A 21,319-nucleotide genomic window follows, 5' to 3' on the forward strand; every position below is an offset into this window, starting at 1 on the left:
CCAATTGCAAAACTTTACTTGACTATGGCGCAATGGGCCAGCGCGTTCGGCTGTTAATTGAACAGTTGGTGATTCGATTCCACCCAGAGATGTGAGTAGCTTTTAATTTTTGCAAACTTAGCTATTGTTTAAAAATGGAGTCTTTGATTCCGTGAAATGAACAGTGGTGACAATACTGCTGCTGCCTTCCTGCTTCCAATGGGAACAATCACTTCATCGATCAGTCTTCTGCCAGGCAGCCTGCATATTCGACTTCCCTTATACCAATATTCCAAGTGCAGCGATCTTGCATTAAAATCCAGCAGGAAAATCGGCCACAGTAGATAATCCATTCTGAAAACTCTTTTCTACACTTTCCTCAGTTTTACACATACATGGATTAGAATGGAAAGCTTGAAACAATAACAATTGCCAAAGAGCTTCAGCTTCCTTGCATCGCCCCGCACCCTGATCACATGACAACAACCAACTAATCACATAGAGCAGCGTGAGAGCGCCCCCATTGAATGTGTCTAATCAGAGCCTCAGGATTGAACTGCTCCGTCACAATCAGCTCCAGCAGGTTGGAGGACTCCGCTGTGCGCGGATTACTTGTTCCTGTCGCAGTCGCCGCGGCTGAGAAGAGAGCAGCCTCTGCAATCTCTTGTTTTCAGCCAAATGCTAGAGGTATCAATTTTTAATCGCAAAATCTTTGACGCGATCTGATTTGGTTGCTGTATTTGAATGCGGTTTAGTGCCTCGCACATTAGAACATAAGAAATAGGAGCAGTAGTAGGCCAATCGGCCCCTCGAACCTGCTCGGCCATTCAATAAGATCATGGCTGATCTGATCCTAACCTCACATCTACTATCACTCTCCATCCCACCCAAACCCATGTGATCTCCCGGGAGAGGCGAATAACCAGGTAAAAAAAAACAATGGCCAATTTGGGCGAAAATATCTGGGAAATTCCTCTCTGACCTATCTAGCCGATCGAAACTCGTCCAGGAGAACACTCTGTCCCTGTATTTCCTGCAGTACTTACCTTCTATAAAAGGTGATCTCCACCCCAGCCAGCAACAGTCCCAATTTACTCTTGAAGGAATCGTAGCTGGCAGCCTGTTCCCGAGGTCTCCACTATCCATGTGACTAGATACATCTCCTGAAATCTAACAGAATTAGAATACAAAAAATAGGAGCAGGACCAGGCTACATGGCCCCTGGGCCGACTCCGCTACACAAAGGCCATTGACCGATCCAAACCTAGACTCATGTCCAATTTCCTGCCCGTTCCCCGTAACCCCTAATTCCCTTTACTTCTAGGAAACTGTATATTTCTGTTTTAATTTCATTAAATTATGTTGCTTCCACAGCTTTTTGGGGCAGCGAATTCCACAGACCTACCACCCTCTGAGAGAAGAAGTTTCTCCTCAGCTCTGTTTTGAAAGAGCAGCACCTTATTCTAAGATTATGCCCCCCTAGTTCTAGTTTCACCAATCATCAGGAACATCCTCACCACATCCACCTGATCAAGCCCCTTCACAATCTTATATGTTTCAATAAGATCGCCTCTCATTCTTCTGAACTCCAATGAGTAGCGTCCCAATCTACTCAACCTCTCCTCATATGTCCACCCCCACATCCCCGGGATTAACCGAGTGAACCTTCTTTGTATTGACTCGAGAGCAATATGTCTTTTCTTACGTAAGGACACCAAAACTGTATGCAATATTCCAGGTGCGGTCTCAGCGATACCTTGTACAACTGCAGCAATACCTCCCTGTTATTATATTCTATCCTCCTAGCAATAAAAGCCAACATTTCTTTGGCCTTCTTGATCACTTGCTGCACCTGCATACCACATTTTTGAGTTTCGTGACCAGGACCCCCAGATCCCTTTGTACTACATTGCTTCCCAGTTTTTTGCTTTAAGATAATAACTTGCTCTATGATTTTTCCTGCCAAAGTGCATAACCTCACACTGTCAAGTATTGTATTCCATCTGCCAAATCTCTGCCCACTTACTTAGCCTGCCTATGCCCCTTTGCAGGTTTTTTATGTCCCCCTCACTCACTACTTTCCCTCCCATCTTTGTATCATCAGCAAACTTTGATATGTTACACTCGGTCCCTTCCTCCTAATCGTTAATATAGATTGTAAAGAGTTGGGGACACAGCACTGACCCCTGCGGAACACCACTAGTTACTGATTGCCAGTCTGAGAACGAACCATTTATCCCAACTCTCTGCTTTCTGCTAGACAGCCAGACCTCCACCCATGCCAGAATATTACCCCCAATCCCGTGATTTTTTTATCTTGAGCAATAATCTTTTGTGTGACACCTTGTCAAATGCCTTTTGGAAGTTTAAATACACTATGTACACTGGTTCCCCTTTATCCACCCTTTATGTTACTTATCAAAGAACGCAAGCAAATTTATCAAACATGACTTCCCCTTCATAAAACCATACTGACTTTGTCCTATTAAATTATGTTTATCCAAATGTCCCGCTAATGTCTCCTTTATAATCGACTCTAAAATTTTACCAACCACAGATGTTAGGCTCACAGGTCTATAGTTTCCAGCCTTCTGTCTACTACCCTTTTCAAATAAGGGTGTTACATTAGCAGTTTTCCAATCTGCCGGGACCTTTGCTCAGTCCAGGGAGTTTTGGAAAATTAGTACCAATGCATCCACAATCCCTACAGCCACTTCCCTCAAGACCCTAGGATGTAAGCCATCAGGTCCAGGTGATTAATTCGCCTTGAGTCCCATTATTTTACCGCGTACCACTTCCTTAGTGATTTTAATCGTATTTAGCTCCTCCCTCCCTAGAGCCCCCTGTTTGTCCAGTGTTGTGATATTCTTCATGTCCTCTACCATAAAGACTGATACAAAATAATTGTTCAGTGTTTTTGCCACCTCCATGTTTCCCACCATTAATTTCCCGGTCTCATCCTCTAAGGGAGCAACATTTTCTTTTTATATAACTATTGAAACTCTTGCTATCTGTTTTTATATTTTTTGCTAATTTACTTTCATAATCTATCTTCCCTTTCTTAATCAATCTTGTAGTTATTTTTTGCTGTCTTTTAAAGACTTCCCAATCTTCTATCCTCCCACTAGATTCGGCTACCTTATATGCCCTTGTTTTTTGTCGGATACTATCCTTAATTACTTTACTTAGCCACGGATGGCTGTCTTTTCTTTTACACCCTTTTTTCCTCAGTGGAATATATATTTTTTGGAAGTTGTAAAATAACTCCTTAAATGTACACCACTGATCATGTACCGTCTTACACTTTAATCTATTTTCTCAGTCCACTCTAATCAATTCCGCTCTCATACCTTCGTAGTCTCCTTTATTCAAGCTCAGCACATTTGTTTGAGATCTAACCTTCGCACCCTCTAATTGAATATGGAATTCAACAATGTTATGGTCACTCTTTCCAAGGGCATTTTAAATTAATCCTGTCTCGTTACACAGGACCAGATATAAGGTTGCTTGCCCCCTAGTCGGTTCAGTTACATACAGCTCAAGAAACCCATCCCTAATACACTCAATGAACTCATTGTCAAGTCTGCCCTGCCCAATTTGATTTGTCCAGTTAAAATGATAGTTAAAATCCCCCATAATTATAGCTGTTCCCTTATTACATGCCTCAACTATTTCCTGATTAATACTCCGTCCAACAGAGTTGCAACTGTTCGGAGGCCTACAGACTACGCCCACTAGTGTCTTTTTCCCCTTATTATTCATTATCTCCACCCAAACTGTTTCACTATCCTGATCCTTTGACCCAATATCATTTCTCTGTATTACAGAGATTCCTTCCATATTAACATAGCCACCCAACATCCCCTTCCTTCCTGCCTGTCCGTCCTGATTGTTAAATAACCTGGTATGTTTAATTTCCAGTCATGGTCACCCTGCGGCCATGGTTCTGTACTGGCCACAAGATCATGCCCATATGTAGTTTTTGTGCCGTTAACTCATCCATTTTGTTACGAATGCTACGAGCATTCAGATAAAGGACTTTCAAATATGTTTTGTGACACTTTGTTCCTGCTTTTTCCCTTTTTACAACTTTACATTTTACTCCATACCTTTTGTCCCTTCCTGACACGCTCTGCTTTTTAATTCCTACACTGCTACCTAAGTCTATGACCTTCTCCATTGTTATTTTATTTATTTGCTCTCTAGATACCTCCCCCCCCCACTAATACGTTTAAAGCCCTCTCCACAGCCCTAGTTATATGATTCGCCAGGATTCTAGTCCCAGCACTGGCCAAGTGAAATCCGTCCCAACGGAACTGCTCCCTCCTGTCCCAGTGCTGGTGCCAGTGTCCCAAGAAGCAAAACCCATTTCTCCCACACCAGTCTTTGAGCCACGCATTTAACAGACTAATTTTATTTATCCTAGCCAAATTCGCTCGTGGTTCAGGTAATAATCCAGAGATTATTACCCTTGAGGTTCTGTGTTTTAATTTGACGCCTAGCTGCTCATACTCCTTTAACAGAACCATCTTCCTTGTCCTAGCTACATCGTTTGTACCAACTTGGACCACGACAACTGGATCCTCCCCCTCCCACTCCAAATTTCTTTCCAGCCCAGAAGAGATGTCCTTAACCCTGGCACCGAGCAGGCAACAAAGCCTTCGGGACTCCCGCTCTCGACTGCAGAGAACCCTATCTATTCCCGTAATAATACTATCCCCTACCTCTACAACATTTCTATTTATTCCCCCCACTTGAATGGCCTCCTGTTCCACGGTGCTGTGGCCAGGTGGCTCATCCTCCGTGCAGTCCCCGCTCCCACCCCCACAGGGAGTAAGAACCTCGCAGCTGTTGGGCAAGAGCAAGGGCTGCGGCTCCTCCAGCACTAGCTCCTGGATCCCCGCACCTGCCTCACTCATAGTCACACCGTTCTGTCACTGACCACGGACAACATCTGAATTAATTAATTTCATAGTTGCGACTACCTCCTGAAACATAGAGTCCAGGTACTTCTCCCACTCCCTGGAGTGTTGCAGTGTCTGAAGCTCGGTCTCAAGCACTTCAATACGGAGCCGGAGTTCCTCTAGCAACAAACACATGTCGCAAATGTAATCACCGTGAGCGTCAATGGGGTCCACCGGCTCCCACATTTCACAACAGTAGCACGGGCCCTCTGATTTTCTTTTTGCGTACGGTTTGCGGTGTGTGATCGCTTAACATTTTGAGACTGAAATTAAATGCAATGTCTGGTTCAAGTTGTTGCTTCATATGGCGTTAGGTCAAATTGAGGAAATTCGACACTTTGAACGGGATTCAAATCGCCTTTTCTCTGGTGTGCTACTTTTGTCCCTTTATACGGCCGCGTGCGTGTCAGGGAATGTGGTGGGAGAATAAATCTGAGGCTGCATTGTATTTCCTACTGGTTGTCCATCCAGTTAAACATAGTTTTCTGTGGTGAAATGAATTCAGCAGACTCTACGAAGGAAGAACATATAAATCATTTCAGGGCTTGACTGGGCCGATGCTGAGAGGTTGTTTACTGGCTGTGGAGTCCCGAAATAGGGGTGAAAGTTTCAGAGTAAGGGGTCGGCCATTTAGGATTGAGATGAGAGAAATTGCTTCATTCTAAGGGTTGTGTACCTTTGGAATTAGCCACCGCAGAGGGCTGTGGCTGTTCAGTCGTTGAGTACATTCCTAACAGAGATGGATTTGTACATAACGGAAGGTTGGTTAATTTCAGTTGAGTTAAAGAATCAGCCATGATCTTATTGAATGGCGGAGCATGATCGAGGGCCGCATGCTCATATTTCTTATGATCTAATGTACCGATCTTGGCCGGCAGGGTTGAGAGATGTGGCTCGTCTGGCTTAGTTCATTAAAAATAAGCATCGCAGTAAGAAGCAGCATCAACTGGAAGATGGCTGCGTGGACGACGTGCATTTTCTTCAATGCGTTGCAAAATAAAATATTTTGGACAGTTAAAATTGCTTTCACGGTTTCAATAGCATTAAATAATGTAGTATTCTCCTGTGGCCTAGGCCTCTCGTAATGCCGTGATGTAATAATGGGGTGAAGTGCTTGTTATACTTTCTGCTTGAATCGTTGTTTGATTGTAGCTTTGAATCTCGGCACAGAAGCCGAAAGGCAGCATTTCAAATTAAGTAAAAACGGATCATTTGGGATGAAGTCCTCGTTGCCGTAGTCAGCAGGATAATAACCTGCACAGGGAAGCCCCACAGGATTACTAGTCCATTGTGGCGGAGCCACCATAGGACTATGGACAATTGTATACAATTCATTTTTACAGCTTTGTTATACAGTCTGAAGATGTACATTTAAATGGATCTGTTACTGCACTCAGGCTTCTCTCCTGTACGCTGCGCGATGACGTCACACGGTCCATCACGTGACTCCTCAACGGCGGGAAGAACGTGATGACGTCATGACGTCAGGGCTCGGAAACTTCTGGCATTCCAGAGAGGCTTCCAAACAGACCAGACCTGTTTGTATCTTTACCTAGCTTTGACACCTAGCTTTGTTTGTTCATTAAACTTTATTGTTTTGATTCACTGAGTCGAACTCCATCTTTTGCTTAGGAACAGCCATCACTTTCAAACTGCCACACTTTTGGGAGCAGCAGCCAGCCACGTGCTTTTGCCAGGCAGAAGCTCAGTTCCAGATCCGGGGAGTTACAGCGGATTCGACCCATTATTACTACGTAGTCTCCGCCCTCGACAGCGCCACGGCCTTGCGGGTCGTCAGCCTCCTCGAAAGTCCTCCTAACGACGGCAAGTACAAAGCATTAAAAGCACGCTTACTCCAAATATTCGGTCTGTTCAAATATCAACGTGCCTGATGACTGATCGCCATGCCCGGCCTTGGGGACTCAAAGCCCTCAGAGCTCAAGTGCCAAATGCTCACGTTGCTCGGCTCGAAATTGCAGTGCTTCCTGTTCCGTGAGCTGTTCCTCTGCCAGCTATCAGAGCCCGTGCAGATAGCTTTGGCCCACTCCGCGATCACGGATTGTGCTGAACTCGCCGCAGAAGCAGATAAAATCTTGTCGGTCGCTCAACAGTCCTGCGCAGCCACAAAGGACCCAGACAGTGCGGAGCCCCCCGCCGATTCAGAGCCGGTTTACCCCGAAATGCAGTCATGTTGCACCACCACGAGTCGTCCATCCCCCACGAGGACGAACCAGTCTCCTCTTCCTATGGGTTGGTGCATATACCTTTCTCGTTTTGGCGCGAAAGCCAGGAATTGCCGTCCACCCTGCAGTTTCTTTCAAAAGAAAAAAAAACCTTTTTCAAATACCGGGGTTCGAGAAACTATACTAATCCTGCTGCACATGCGGGGACCACAATGGCTGTGGGATCTGCAGGAAAGCTCCTGTACATCACTGACTCCCTTTCAGGAATGCGCTTCCTCTGCGACATTGGCTCCCAGTGCAGTATTCAGCAAGCATCAAAGCTCGACCTACAGTCCGGCGGTCAGGTCCCCTCCCTCGAGGCAGCCAATGGCGCGGCCATCTGCACGTTCGGAAAGTGTAGGGTTCAATTGAGTTTTGGCAGCCAACTTGTTAGCTGGGAGTGCATCACAGTGAAGGTTTCACAGGCCATCCTGGGGGCAGACTTCCTCTGCGCTAATGGCTTCTTAGTCGACGTTCGACACTGCCGGTTAATCAACGCCTCAACTTTTCATTCAGTCCCCTGCCACTGAAGCACAGCGGCGCATTAGTCAGTTGTTTGTGCAGTCCCTTCCGCCAATGATTTTTCTCGTCTTCTCAAAGAATTTCCCGAGCTCACGAGGCCTACCTTTTCTTCATCAGTCACAAGACAAGGTGTGACGCACCACATTACGACAACAGGGTCCCCCATTTACGCAAGAGCACAAAGGCTGGAACCCAGTAAACTTGCGGCGGCCAAGGCGGAGTTTCACACAATGGAACGCCTAGGCATGATCCAACGTTCAAATAGCCCTTGGTCCTCGCCTTTGCACATAGTTCCTAAGCCAGGCGGCGGTTGGCGACTATAGGTGCCTGAACGAGGCTACCACACCAGGTAGGTATCCAATTCCTCACATACAGGACTTTTCGGCTCACCTGGTGGAGAATTGTATCTTTTCAAAAGTGGACCTCATGTGCGGCTAGCCTCAAGTGCCAGTGAATCCTCAAGACGTACCCAAAACCGCCGTCATCACACCCTTTGGCCTCTTTGAATTTCTCCGTATGCTGTTTGGGCTCAAAAACGCAGCAAACGCTTTCCAACGGCTTATGGATTCCGTCTTGCGCGACCTAACCTTCGTCTTCGTCTACTTAGATGACATCGTCATCGCCAGTAGCAGCCACACGGAGCACACCATGCACCTGCGTACCCTGTTCTCTCGCCTTAGCCTGCATGGCCTCATCATCAACCCGGCCAAGTGCCAGTTTGGTTTGCGCTGTATCGACTATCTGGGCCGCAGAATCATCTCAGAAGGTGCCGTCCCTCTGGCCTTCAAGGTGGAAGCCGTCACAGCTTTTCCTCTGCCACAAACCGTGATGTCCCTCCAGGAATTCCTGGGAATGGTTAACTTTTATCACAGATTCGTCCCCAAGGCAGCCTTGTTGATGCAACCATTGTCGAGGCCATCAGAGGCAAAGCGGGCAAAGACCCGATAGAGTGGACACCCCAGATGAACCAAGCCTTTGTCGCCACCAAGAAAGCTCTGGCCACAGCAACCATGTTGGCTCACCCCCTCCCAGGCGCAGCCATCGCCGTCAGCACTGACGCCTCTGAATACACCATCAGGGCGGTACAAGAACAGTGGGTCGACGTGGCTTGGCAGCCACTGGCTTTCTTCAGCCGACAGTTGAGGAAGAATGAACGGAAGTATAGCACTTTTGACAGAGAACTGTTGGCACTCTTCCTGGTCATATGCCATTTCCGCTTCCTCCTGGAAGGACGACCATTTATGGCTTTTGTCGATCACAAGACGCTTACATTCGTGACGGCTAAGACAGCAGAACCATAGTCGGTGCGCCAACAACGCCATCTCACGTCCATCTCGGAATTCACAACCGACGTTTAGCATATCTCCGGAAAGGATAATCTGGTGGTGGATTGCCTCTCTCACGCCCAGCTCCACGTAGTACACCTGGGAGTCAAGTATGTCAGATTGGCCGAAGATCAGAAGGCGGATCCTGAAGTGCAGACATACCGCACCACACCTTCAAGCTTACAAGTGGATGACGTTCATTTCCAGTCCGCATGGACCATGCTCCTGTGCGACATTTCCATGGGCGTTCCACGTCCAATCGTCCCGGTCAAATGGTGCAAGAAAATCTTCGACACTATCCACGGGTTGTCACATCCCGGCATGAGAGTGTCCCAGCGGCTCAGGGCGAATAAATTCGTCTGGAAGTGCATGCATCTCGACGTCCGCGACTGGACAACCTTCTGTGTGACTTGCCAGAAAGCCAAAATACAACGTCATGTCAAGGCACCTCTCTCCACTTTTCTGTTCCCGGAGCGCCGCTTCGACCATGTGCATGTGGACCTCGTTGGCCCTCTTCATCCCTCTAGTGGGCACACTCATCTTCTCACCCTAATTGACCGCTCTACTAGATGGCCAGTGGCAATTCCTTTGGTGACAACCACAGCAGCGGATATCTCCAGGGCCTTCATTTCATCATGGGTATCATCGTTTGGGGTATCGGCTGACATCTCTTCTGACAAGGGACCTCAGTTCACCTCTGAGCTTTGCAATGCCATTGCTGAAAGTTTAGGTCCCAAGCTTTATCGTACCACCGCCTACCATCCACAGGCGAATGGCCTCTGTGAGAGGTTTCACAGGTCTCTCAAAGCAGCACTACGCGCCAGTCTCACTGGGCCTGGCTGGATGGATAAGCTTCCTTGGGTGCTACTCGGTCTTCACAGGGCGCCAAAGGTCGACCTGCAATCTTCTTTGGCAGAGCTAGTCTTTGGTCAACCACTCAGGGTACTGGGTGATTTTCTTCCTCCTCACACTGAACCTTGGTCTCCAGCTCAGCAGCTCGTCAGCCACCAGGAAGCGGCCAGGAACTTCATCCCAGTGCCTACTTTGCATCATGACCAGCAACGTTCTCATGTTCCAGGGGATCTCAAGAACGCGGAGTACGTGTTCATTCGACAAGATACACAAAAAGAACCGCTCAAGCCACCTTACACAGGGCCTTTTCGCGTCATCTCCTCGGGTGATAAGACTTTCATAGTCGACATCAGCAGTAAGCATGACCACATCTCTATAGACGGGTTGAAACCTGCTCCTCTTGACCTCAGCACACCAGCTGTCACTGCTCAGCCGCCCCACCGTGGCCGTCCTCCTTCGACTGCTGGTGTTCCACAGCCACAGTCAACCACCGAGGCACCAGGGTCCACCGCACCGAGTCGGCTGCGATCGTTTTTCGTTTTCTTCTTCTTCAGAAGCATCATCCCAGCCTCAAACAACCTGCTTCATCTTCTACCAACCCATTTCAGCTACCAGAGTACAATAATCGTTCGGACAGGCTCGTCAGGCCTCCTTCTCGTCTTACCTTCGCCATTAAAAGCAATCCTGGCCGGGGGGGGCGCATGTGGCGGAGCCACCATAGGACTATGGACTGTTGTATATCATTCCTTTTTACAGCTTTGTTATACAGTCTGACGATGTACCTTTAAATATATCTGTTACTGCACTCAGGCTTCTCTCCTGTACGCTGCGTGATGACGTCATGCGGTCCATCACGTTACTCCTCAACGGCGGGAAGAGCGTGATGATGTCAGGTCTCGGAACCTTCTGGCATTCCAGAGAGGCTTCCAAGCAGACCAGGCCTGTTTGTATATGACACTTTAATTTGATACCTAGCTTCGTTTGTTCATTAAACTTTATTGTTTTGATTCACTGAGTCGAACTCCATCTTTTGCTAAGTAACAGCGGTTCCAACACCATCGCCTAAACCACTCGGCCACGACTACCCCGACGGTGGAGTGGACCCATGCAGCTTCTCATTTGCAGCGAAATCTGTGCCTCTGCTGTGAACGCTTTGGCAAATAATCACTTGGGTTCGTGTGGAATAATTCCAATAGCCAAAATTTTCTTATGTGGTGCAATGGGCCCGCGCATTCGGCTGTTAAATGAAAGGTTGGTGGTTCAAGCCCACCCAGGGACGTGAGTAGCATATAATTTTTGCAAACTTATCTATTGTTTAAAAATTGTGTCTTTGATTCCGTGAAATCAACAGTGGTGTGCATAGTGCTGCTGCCTTCCTGCTTCCAATGGGAACAATTCTGGAATTAAATGTTAGTCTTAGTAATGGCGACCATGATACCATTGTCGATTGTTGCAAAAACCCATCTGGTTCACTAATGTCCTTTAGGGAAGGAAATCTTTCGTCCATACCTGGTCTGGCCTACATGTGACGCCAGACCCGCAGCAATGTGGTTGACTTTAATGCCCTCTGAAATGGCCTAGCAAGCCACTCAGTTGTAAACAACTGCTGCGAAAAACAATAAGAATAAAACTGGACGGACCACCCGTCATCGACCTCGGCATGGGAAACGGCAACGATAACGGCAAACCCAGCCCTTCGACCCTGCAAAGTCCTCCTTACCAACATCTGGTGGCTTGTACCAAAATTGGGAGAGCAGTCCCACAGACTAGTCAAGCAACAGCATGACATAGTCATAATTACCGAATCATACCTTACAACCAATGTCCCAGACACCACCATCACCATCCCTGGGTATGCCCTGTCGCAACGATAAGGACAGACCCACCAGAGGTGGTGGCACCGTGGTATACAGTCGGGAGGGATTTGCCCTGGGAGTCCTCAACATTGACTCAGGACCCCATGATGTCTCATGGCATCAAATCAAACATGGGCAAGGAAACCTCCTGCTAATTTCCACCTACCGCCCTCCCTCAGCTGATGAATCAGTACTCCTTCATGTTGAACACCAATTGGAAGAAGCACTGAGAGTAGCAAGGGCACAAAATGTCCTCTGGGTGGGGGACTTCAAAGTCCATCACCAAGAGTGGCTCGGTAGCACCACAACTGACCGAGCTGGCCGAATCATAAAGGACATAGCTGCCAGACTGGGTCTGCGACAGGTGGTGAGGGAACCAACAAGAGTAAAAAACCTACTTGATCTCGTCCTCACCAATCTACCTGTTGCACATGCATCTGTCCATGACAGCATTGCTGGAAATGACCACAGCACAGTCCTTGTGGAGACGAAGTCCCGTCTTCATGTTGAGGATACTCTCCACCGTGTTGTGTGGCACTACCACTGTGCTAAATGGGATAGATTTCGAACAGATCTGGCAACTCAAAACTGGGCATCCATGAGGCGCTGTAGGCCATCAGCAGGAGCAGAATTGTATTCAACCACAATCTGTAACCTCATGGCCCGGCATATCCCTCACTCTACCATTACCATCAAGCTGGGCGATCAACCCTGGTTTAACGAAGAGTGCAGGAGAGCATGTTGGTAACAGCACTAGGCATACCAAAAAATGAGGTGTCAACCTGGTCAGGCTAAAACACAGGACTACTTGCATGCCAAACAATGGAAGCAACATGCGATAGACAGAGCTAAGCGATCTCACAACCATCGGATCAAATCAAAGCTCTGCAGTCTTGCCACATCCAGTCATGAGTGGTGGTGGTCAATTAAACAGTTAACAGGAGGAGGAGGCTCCAAAAATATCCCCATCCTCAATGATGGTGGAGTCCAGCACGTGAGTACAAAAGACAAGGCTGAAGCATTTGCAACTATCTTCAGCCAGAAGTGCCGAGTGGATGATCCATCTCGGCCTCCTCCTGCGGTCCCCAGCATCACAGATGCCAGTTTTCAGCCCATTCAATTCACTCCACGTGATGTCAAGAAACGGCTGAAGACACTGGATACTGCAAAGGCTATGGGCCCTGACAACATTCCGGCAATAGTACTGAAGACTTGTGCTCCAGAACCAGCTGCGCCCCTAGCCAAGCAGTTCCAGTACAGCTACAACACTGGCACAACCCGGCAATGTGGAAAAATGCCCAAATACGTCCTGTCTACAAAAAGCAGGACAAATCCGACCCGGCCAATTACGGTCCCATCAGTCTACTCTCAATCATCAGAAAAGTGATGGAAGGTGTCATCGACAGTGCTATCAAGCGGCACTTACTCAGCAATAACCTGCTAACTGACGCCCAGTTTGGGTTTCGCCAAGGCCACTCAGCTCCTGACCTCATTACAGCCTTGGTCCAAACATGGACAAAAGAGCTGAACTCAAGAGGTGAGGTGAGAGTGACTGCCCTTGACATCAAGGCAGCATTTGATCGAGTGTGGCATCAAGGATCCCTAGCAAAACTGAAGTCAATGGGAATCAAGGGGGAAACTCTCCATTGGTTGGAATCATACCTAGCACAAAGGAAGTTGGCTGTGCTTGTTGGAGGTCATTCATCTCAATCACATGACATCACTGCAGGAGTTCCTCAGGGCAGTGTCCTAGGCCCAACCATCTTCAGCTGTTTCATCAATGACCATCCCTCCATCGTAAGGTCAGAAGTGGGGATGTTCGCTGATAATTGCACACTGTTCAGCACCATTCGAGACTCGTCAGATACTGAAGCAGTCCGTGTCCATATGCAGCAAGACCTGGACAACATTCAGACTGGGGCTGAAAAGTGGCAATTAACTTTCGCACCACACAAGTGCCAGGCAATGACCATCTCCAACAAGCGAGACTCTAACCATCTCCCCTTGACATTCAATGGCATTACCATCGCTGAATCCCCCACTATCAACATGCCGGTGGTCACCATTGATCAGAAACTGAAGTGGGCCAGCCATATAAATACTGTGGCTACAAGAGCAGGCCAGAGGCTGGGAATTCTGCAGCGAGTGTCTCACCTCCTGACTCCCCAAAGCCTTTCTACCATCTACAAGGCACAAGTCAGGAGTGTGATGGAATACTCTCCACTTGCCTGGATGAGTGCTGCTCCAACAACACTCAAGAAGCTCGACACCATTCAGGATAAAGCAGTCCACTTGATTGGCACTCCATCCACCACCTTCAACATTCACTCCCTCCACCATCGGCGTACCATCTACAAGATGCACTGCACTACTCGCCAAAGCTCCTGCAACAGCACCTTCCAAACCCGCGATCTCTACCACTTAGAAGGACAAGGGCAGCAAACGCATGGGAACATCACCACTTACAAGTTCCTCTCCAAGCCGCAAGCCATCCTGACTTGGACATGTATCGCCGTTCCTTCACTGTCGCTGGGCCAAAATCCTGGAGAACCCTTCCTAACAGCAGTGTGGGTGTACCTACACCATATGGACTGCAGCGGTTCAAGAAGGTGGCTCCCCACCATCTTCTCAAGGGCAATTAGGGATGGGCACTAAATGCAGGCCTAGCCAGCCAGCGACGCCCACATCCCATCAGTGAATTAAAAAAAAATAACTTCATCGATCAGTCTTCTTCCAGGCAGCCTGGATATTCTACTTCCCTTATACCAATATTCCAAGTGCAGCGTTCTTTCATTAAAACCCAGCAGGAAATTCGGCCACAGCAGATAATCCATTCTGAAAACGCTTTTCTACACATACATGGATTAGAACGGAAAGCTTGAAATAATAACAATTGCCAGACAATTTCAGCCTCCTTGCATCGCACCGCACCCTGATCACGTGACAACAACCAACGAATCACATAGAGCGGCGCGAGAACGCCCCCATTGAATGTGTCCAATCAGGGCCTGAGGATTGAACTGCTCAGTAACAAGCAGTTCCAGCACGTTGGAGGACTCAACTGTGAGCGGATGACTTGTTGCTGTCGCTGGCGCCGCGGCCGAGAAGCGAGCAGCCCCAGAATCTCTTGTTTTCAGCCAAATGCTAGAGGTATGAATTTCTAACGACAAAATCTTTGACGCTAACTGAATTGGTTGCTGTATTTGAATGCGGTTTAGTGCCTCGCACGGGCCTTGTGATTTTCTTTTTGCGTACGGTTTGCAGTGTGTGATCGCTTAACAGTTTGCTACTGAAATTAAATGCAATATCTGATTCAAATTGTTGCTTCCTACGGCGTTCGGTCAAATTGAGGAAATTCGACACTACGAACGGGATTCAAATCGCCTTTGCTCTCGAGTGCTGCTTTTGTCCCTTTGTACGGCCGCGTGCGTCAGGGTATGTGGTTGGAGAATAAATCGTTGGCTGCATTGTTTTTCCTGCTGGTTGTCCATCCAGCTAAACATAGTTTTCTGTGGTGAAATGAATTCAGCAGACTCTACGAAGGAAGAACATATAAATTCTTTCATGGCTTCACTGGACGGATTCTGAGAGGTTATTTACCCTGGCTGTGGAGCCCGAACTAGGGGTCAAAGTTTCAGAATAAGGGGCCGGCCATTTAAGATTGAGATGAGGAGAAATTGCTTCATTGTAAGGGTTGTGTATCTTTGGAGCTTTCTAACGCAGAGGGCTGTGGCGGTTCAGTCGTTGAGTACATTCCTAACCGAGATGGATATGGACATTACGGAAGTCAAGGTATATGGGGCTAGGTCGGTAAATTTCAGTTGAGGTAGAGGATCAGCCATGATCTTATTGAATGGCGGAGCATGATCGAGGGCCGCATGGCCATATCCTGCTCCTATTTCTTATGATCTAATGTACCGATTTAGGCCGGCGGTGTTGAGAACTGTGGCTCGTCTGGCTTAGTTCATTAAATAAGCATCGCAGTAGGAAGCAGCATGAACTGGACGATGGCTGAGCGGAAGACGTGCATTTTCTTCAATGGGTTGCAAAATAAAATATTTTCGATGGTTAAAATTGCTTTGACGGTTTCTAGAGCGGCAAATAACGTAGTATTCTCCTTTGGCTTAGGCCTCTCTTAATGTCGTAAAGTGCTTGTTATACTTTCCGCTTGAAACTTTGTTTGATTGCAGCTTTGAATCTCGGCAGAGGAAGCGGAAGGCGGCAGTTCAAATTAATTAAAAACCGATCATTTGTGACAACGTCCTCGGTGCCGTAGTCGGCAGGATTCGAAACTGCGCGGGGAAACCCCAATGGATTTCTAGTCCATCGCCTTAACCACTCGGCCACGACTACCCAGACAGGGGTTTGGACCCACGCAGCTTCTCATTTGCTTCGAAATCGGTGCCTCTGCTGTGAACTCTCTGGCACAAAATCACATGGGTTCATGTGGAATAATTCCAATTGCAAACATGTCCGTGTCTGTCTCTGTGGCGCAATGGGCGAGCGCATTCGGCTGTTAACTGAAAGGTTGGTGGTTCGAGCCCACCCAGAGACGTAAGTAACTTTTAATTTTTGCAAACTCATCGATTGTTCAAAAATGGAGTCTTTGATTCCGTGAAATGAACAGTGGTGAGCATACTGCTGCTCCCTTCCTGTTTCCAATGGGAACACTCGCTTCATCGATCAGTCTTCTGCCAGGCAGCATGGATATTCTACATCCCTTATACCAATACTCCAAGTGCAGCGTTTTTGCATTAAAATCCAGCATGAAAATCGGCCACAGTGGATAATCCATTCAGAAAACCCTTTTCTACACTTTCCTCAGGTTTAAACATACACGGATTAGAATGGAAAGGTTGCAACTATTACAATTGCCAGAGAGCTGCAGCTTCCTTGCATCGCTCTGCATCCTGATCACATGACAACAACCAACCAATCACATAGAGCGGCGCGAGAACACCCCCATTGAATGTGTCCAATCAGGGCCTGAGGATTGAACTGCTCTGTCACATGCAGTTCCAGTACGTTGGAGGACTCAGCTGTGAGCGGATGACTTGTTGCTGTCGCTGGCGCCGCGGCCGAGAAGCGAGCAGCCCCTGCAATCTCTTGTTTTCAGCCAAATGCTAGAGGTATGAATTTCTAATGACAAAATCTTTGACGCTAACTGATTTGGTTGCTGTATTTGAATGCGGTTTAGTGCCTCGCACGGTTTGCAGTGTGTGATCGGTTAACATTATGCGACTGAAATTAAATGCAATATCTGATTCAAATTGTTACTTCACATGGCGTTCGGTCAAATTGAGGAAATTCGACACTACGAACGGGATTCAAATCGCCTTTTCTCTTGTTTGCTGCTTTTGTCCCTTTGTATGGCCGCGTGCCTCAGGGAATGTGGTTGGAGAATAAATCTTTGGCTGCATTGTTTTTCCTGCTTGTTGTCCATCCAGCTAAACATAGTTTTCTGTGGTGAAATGAATTCAGCAGACGCTACGAAGGAAGAACATATAAATTCTTTCATGGCTTGACTGGGCGGATTCTGAGAGGTTGTTTACCCTGGCTGTGGAGCCCGAACTAGGGGTCAAAGTTTCAGAATAAGGGGCCGGCCATTTAAGATTGAGATGAGGAGAAATTGCTTCATTGTAAGGGTTGTGTATCTTTGGAGTTTTCTAACGCAGAGGGCTGTGGTGGTTCAGTCGTTGAGTACATTTCTAACTGAGATGGATATGTGGTTAGCACTGTTGCCTCACAGCGCCAGAGACCCGGATTCGAATCCGGTCTCGGGCGACTGTCTGTGTGGAGTTTGCACATTCTCCCCGTGTTTGCGTGGGTTTTCTCCGGGTGCTCCGGTTTCCTCCCACAGTCCAAAGATGTGCGGGTTAGGTTGATTGGCTATGATAAATTGACCCTTAGTGTTAGGGGGATTAAATACATGGGGTTACAAGAATAGGGTGGGATATGTGTTGGTGTAGGGGTTACGGGGATCGGGTGGGATATGTGTCGGTGCAGGCTCGATGGGCCGAAATGGCCTCTATATGCACTGTGGGGTTTCTGTGATTTCTGTGATTACGGAAATCAAGGTATATGGGGCTAGGTCGGTAATTTTCAGTTGAGGTAGAGGATCAGCCATGATCTTATTGAATGGCGGAGCATGATCGAGGGCCGCATGGCCAAATCCTGCTCCTATTTCTTATGATCGAATGTACCGATTTAGGCCGGCGGTGTTGAGAACTGTGGCTCGTCTGGCTTAGTTCATTAAATAAGCATCGCAGTAGGAAGCAGCATCAACTTGAAGATGGCTGCGTGGAAGACGTGCATTTTCTTCAATGGGTTGCAAAATAAAATATTTTCGACGGTTAAAATTACTTTGACGGTTTCAAGAGCGTTAAATAATGTAGCATTCTCCTTTGGCTTAGGCCTCTCGTAATGTCATAATGGGGTGAAGTGCTTGTTATACTTTCTGCTTGAAACTTTGTTTGATTGTCGCTTCGAATCTCGGCAGAGGAACCGAAAGGCAGCAGTTCAAATTAAGTAAAAACCAATCATTTGGGACGATGTCCTCGGTAGGATTACGAACCTGCGCAGGGAAACCCCAATGGATTTCTAGTCCATCGCATTAACCACTCGGCCACGACTACCCTGACGGTGGTTTGGACCCACGCAGCTTCTCATTTGCTTCAAAATCGGTGCCTCTGCTGTGAACACTCTGCCACATAATCACATGGGTTCATGTGGAATAATTCCAATTGCAAACATTTTCGTGTCTGTCTCTGTGGCGCAATGGGCCAGCGCGTTCGGCTGTTAACTGAAAGGTTGGTGGTGCAAGCCCACCCAGAGACGTGAGTAACTTTTAATTTTTGCAAACTCATCTATTGTTTAAAAATGGAGTCTTTGATTCCGTGAAATGAACAGTGGTGAGCAAACTGCTGCTCCCTTCCTGTTTCCAATGGGAACAATCGCTTCATCGAGCAGTCTTCTGCCAGGCAGCATGGATATTCTACATCCCTTATACCAATACTCCAAGTGCAGCGTTCTTGCATTAAAATCCAGCAGAAAAATCGGCCACAGTGGATATTCCATTCTGAAAACCCTTTTCTACACTTTCCTCAGCTTTACACATACATGGATTAGAATGGAAAGCTTGCAACTGTTACAATTGCCAGAGAACTGCAGCTCTGCACCCTGATCGCATGACAACAACCAACCAATCACATAGAGCGGCGCGAGAACACCCCCATTGAATGTGTCCAATCAGGGCCTGAGGATTGAACTGCTCTGTCACATGCAGTTCCAGTACGTTGGAGGACTCAGCTGTGAGCGGATGACTTGTTGCTGTCGCTAGCGCCGCGGCCGAGAAGCGAGCAGCCCCTGCAATCTCTTGTTTTCAGCCAAATGCTAGAGGTATGAATTTCTAATGACAAAATCTTTGACGCTAACTGATTTGGTTGCTGTATTTGAATGCGGTTTAGTGCCTCGCACGGGCCTTGTGATTTTCTTTTTGCGTACGGTTTGCAGTGTGTGATCGCTTAACATTTTGCGACTGAAATTAAATGCAATATCTGATTCAAATTGTTGCTTCATATGGCGTTCGGTCAAATTGAGGAAATTCGACACTACGAACGGTATTCAAATCGCCTTTTCTCTTGTGTGCTGCTTTTGTCTCTTTGTATGGCCGCGTGCCTCAGGGAATGTGGTTGGAGAATAAATCTTTGGCTGCATTGTTTTTCCTGCTGGTTGTCCATCCAGCTAAACATAGTTTTCTGTGGTGAAATGAATTCAGCAGACGCTACGAAGGAAGAACATATAAATTCATTCATGGCTTGACTGGGCGGATTCTGAGAGGTTGTTTACCCTGGCTGTGGAGCCCGAACTAGAGGTCAAAGTTTCAGAATAAGGGGCCGGCCATTTAAGATTGTGATGAGGAGAAATTGCTTCATTGTAAGGGTTGTGTGTGTTTGGAGTTTTCTAACGCAGAGGGCTGTGGTGGTTCAGTCATTGAGTACATTCCTAACAGAGATGGATATGTACATTACGGAAATCAAGGTATATGGGGCTAGGTCGGTAATTTTCAGTTGAGGTAGAGGATCAGCCATGATCTTATTGAATGGCGGAGCATGATCGAGGGCCGCATGGCCAAATCCTGCTCCTATTTCTTATGATCTAATGTACCGATTTAGGCCGGCGGTGTTGAGAACTGTGGCTCGTCTGGCTTTGTTCATTAAATAAGCATTGCAGTAGGAAGCAGCATCAACTGCAAGATGGCTGCGCGGAAGACGTGCATTTTCTTCAATGGGTTGCAAAATAAAATATTTTCGACGGTTAAAATTGCTTTGACGGTTTCAAGAGCGTTAAATAACGTAGTATTCTCTTTTGGCTTAGGCCTCTCGTAATGTCATAATGGGGTGAAGTGCTTGTTATACTTTCTGCTTGAAACTTTGTTTGATTGCAGCTTTGAATCTCGGCAGAGGAACCGAAAGGCAGCAGTTCAAATTAAGTAAAAACCGATCATTTGGGACGACGTCCTCGGTGCCTGTAGTCGGCAGGATTCGAACCTGCGCGGGGAAACCACAATGGATTTCCAGTCCATCGCCTAAACCACTCGGCCACGACTACCCTGACGGCGGTTTGGACCCACGCAGCTTCTCATTTGCTTCGAAATCGGTGCCTCTGCTGTGAACGCTCTGGCACATAATCACATGGGTTCATGTGGAACAATTCCAATTGCAAACATGTTTGTGTCTGTCTCTGTGGCGCAATGGGCCAGCGCTTTTCGGCTGTTACCTGAAAAGTTGGTGGTTCGAGCCCACCCTGAGTAACTTTTAATTTTTGCAAACTCATCTCTTGTTTAAAAATGGAATCTTTGATTCCGTGAAATGAACAGTGGTGAGCATACTGCTGCTGCCTTCCTGCTTCCAATGGGAACAATCGCTTCATTGATCAGTCTTCTGCCAGGCAGCATGGATATTCTACATCCCTTATACCAATACTCCAAGTGCAGCGTTCTTGCATTAAAATCCAGCATGAAAATCGGCCACAGTGGATAATCCATTCTGAAAACCCTTTTCTACACTTTCCTCAGGTTTACACATACATGGATTAGAATGGAAAGCTTGCAACTGTTACAATTGCCAGAGAGCTGCAGCTTCCTTGCATCGCTCTGCACCCTGATCACATGACAACAACCAACCAATCACACAGAGCAGCGCGAGAACACCCCCATTGAATCTGTCCAATCAGGGCCTGAGGATTGAAATGCTGTGTCACATGCAGTTCCAGTACGTTGGAGGAGTCAGCTGTGAGCGGATGACTTGTTGCTGTCGCTAGCGCCGCTGCCGAGAAGCGACCAGCCCCTGCAATCTCTTGTTTTCAGCCAAATGCTAGAGGTATGAATTTCTAATGACAAAATCTTTGACGCTAACTGATTTGGTTGCTGTATTTGAATGCGGTTTAGTGCCTCGCACGGGCCTTGTGATTTTCTTTTTGCGTACGGTTTGCAGTGTGTGATCGCTTAACATTTTGCGACTGAAATTAAATGCAATTTCTGATTCAAATTGTTGCTTCATATGGCGTTCGGTCAAATTGAGGAAATTCGACACTACGAA

At 47.3% G+C, this 21,319-nt stretch overlaps 3 non-coding genes across 3 annotated transcripts; 1 reads left to right on the forward strand and 2 right to left on the reverse strand.

Annotated features, from left to right (window-relative positions):
* Nucleotides 1-15,991: 15,991 nt before the first annotated feature.
* Nucleotides 15,992-16,073, reverse strand: trnas-aga (transfer RNA serine (anticodon AGA)). The gene has a single exon. It is a non-coding gene; the product is annotated as a tRNA-Ser (tRNA).
* A 128-nt stretch (nt 16,074-16,201) lies between these two features.
* Nucleotides 16,202-16,275, forward strand: trnan-guu (transfer RNA asparagine (anticodon GUU)). Its single transcript has one exon. It is a non-coding gene; the product is annotated as a tRNA-Asn (tRNA).
* A 3,973-nt stretch (nt 16,276-20,248) lies between these two features.
* Nucleotides 20,249-20,330, reverse strand: trnas-gga (transfer RNA serine (anticodon GGA)). Its single transcript has one exon. It is a non-coding gene; the product is annotated as a tRNA-Ser (tRNA).
* Between the last annotated feature and the right edge of the window lie 989 nt (nt 20,331-21,319).

Source organism: Somniosus microcephalus, unplaced genomic scaffold (genome assembly GCF_052327205.1).
Source record: "Somniosus microcephalus isolate GS21.2 unplaced genomic scaffold, FLI_Smic_1.0 unresolved_chr9, whole genome shotgun sequence".
Classification (NCBI taxonomy): domain Eukaryota; kingdom Metazoa; phylum Chordata; class Chondrichthyes; order Squaliformes; family Somniosidae; genus Somniosus; species Somniosus microcephalus.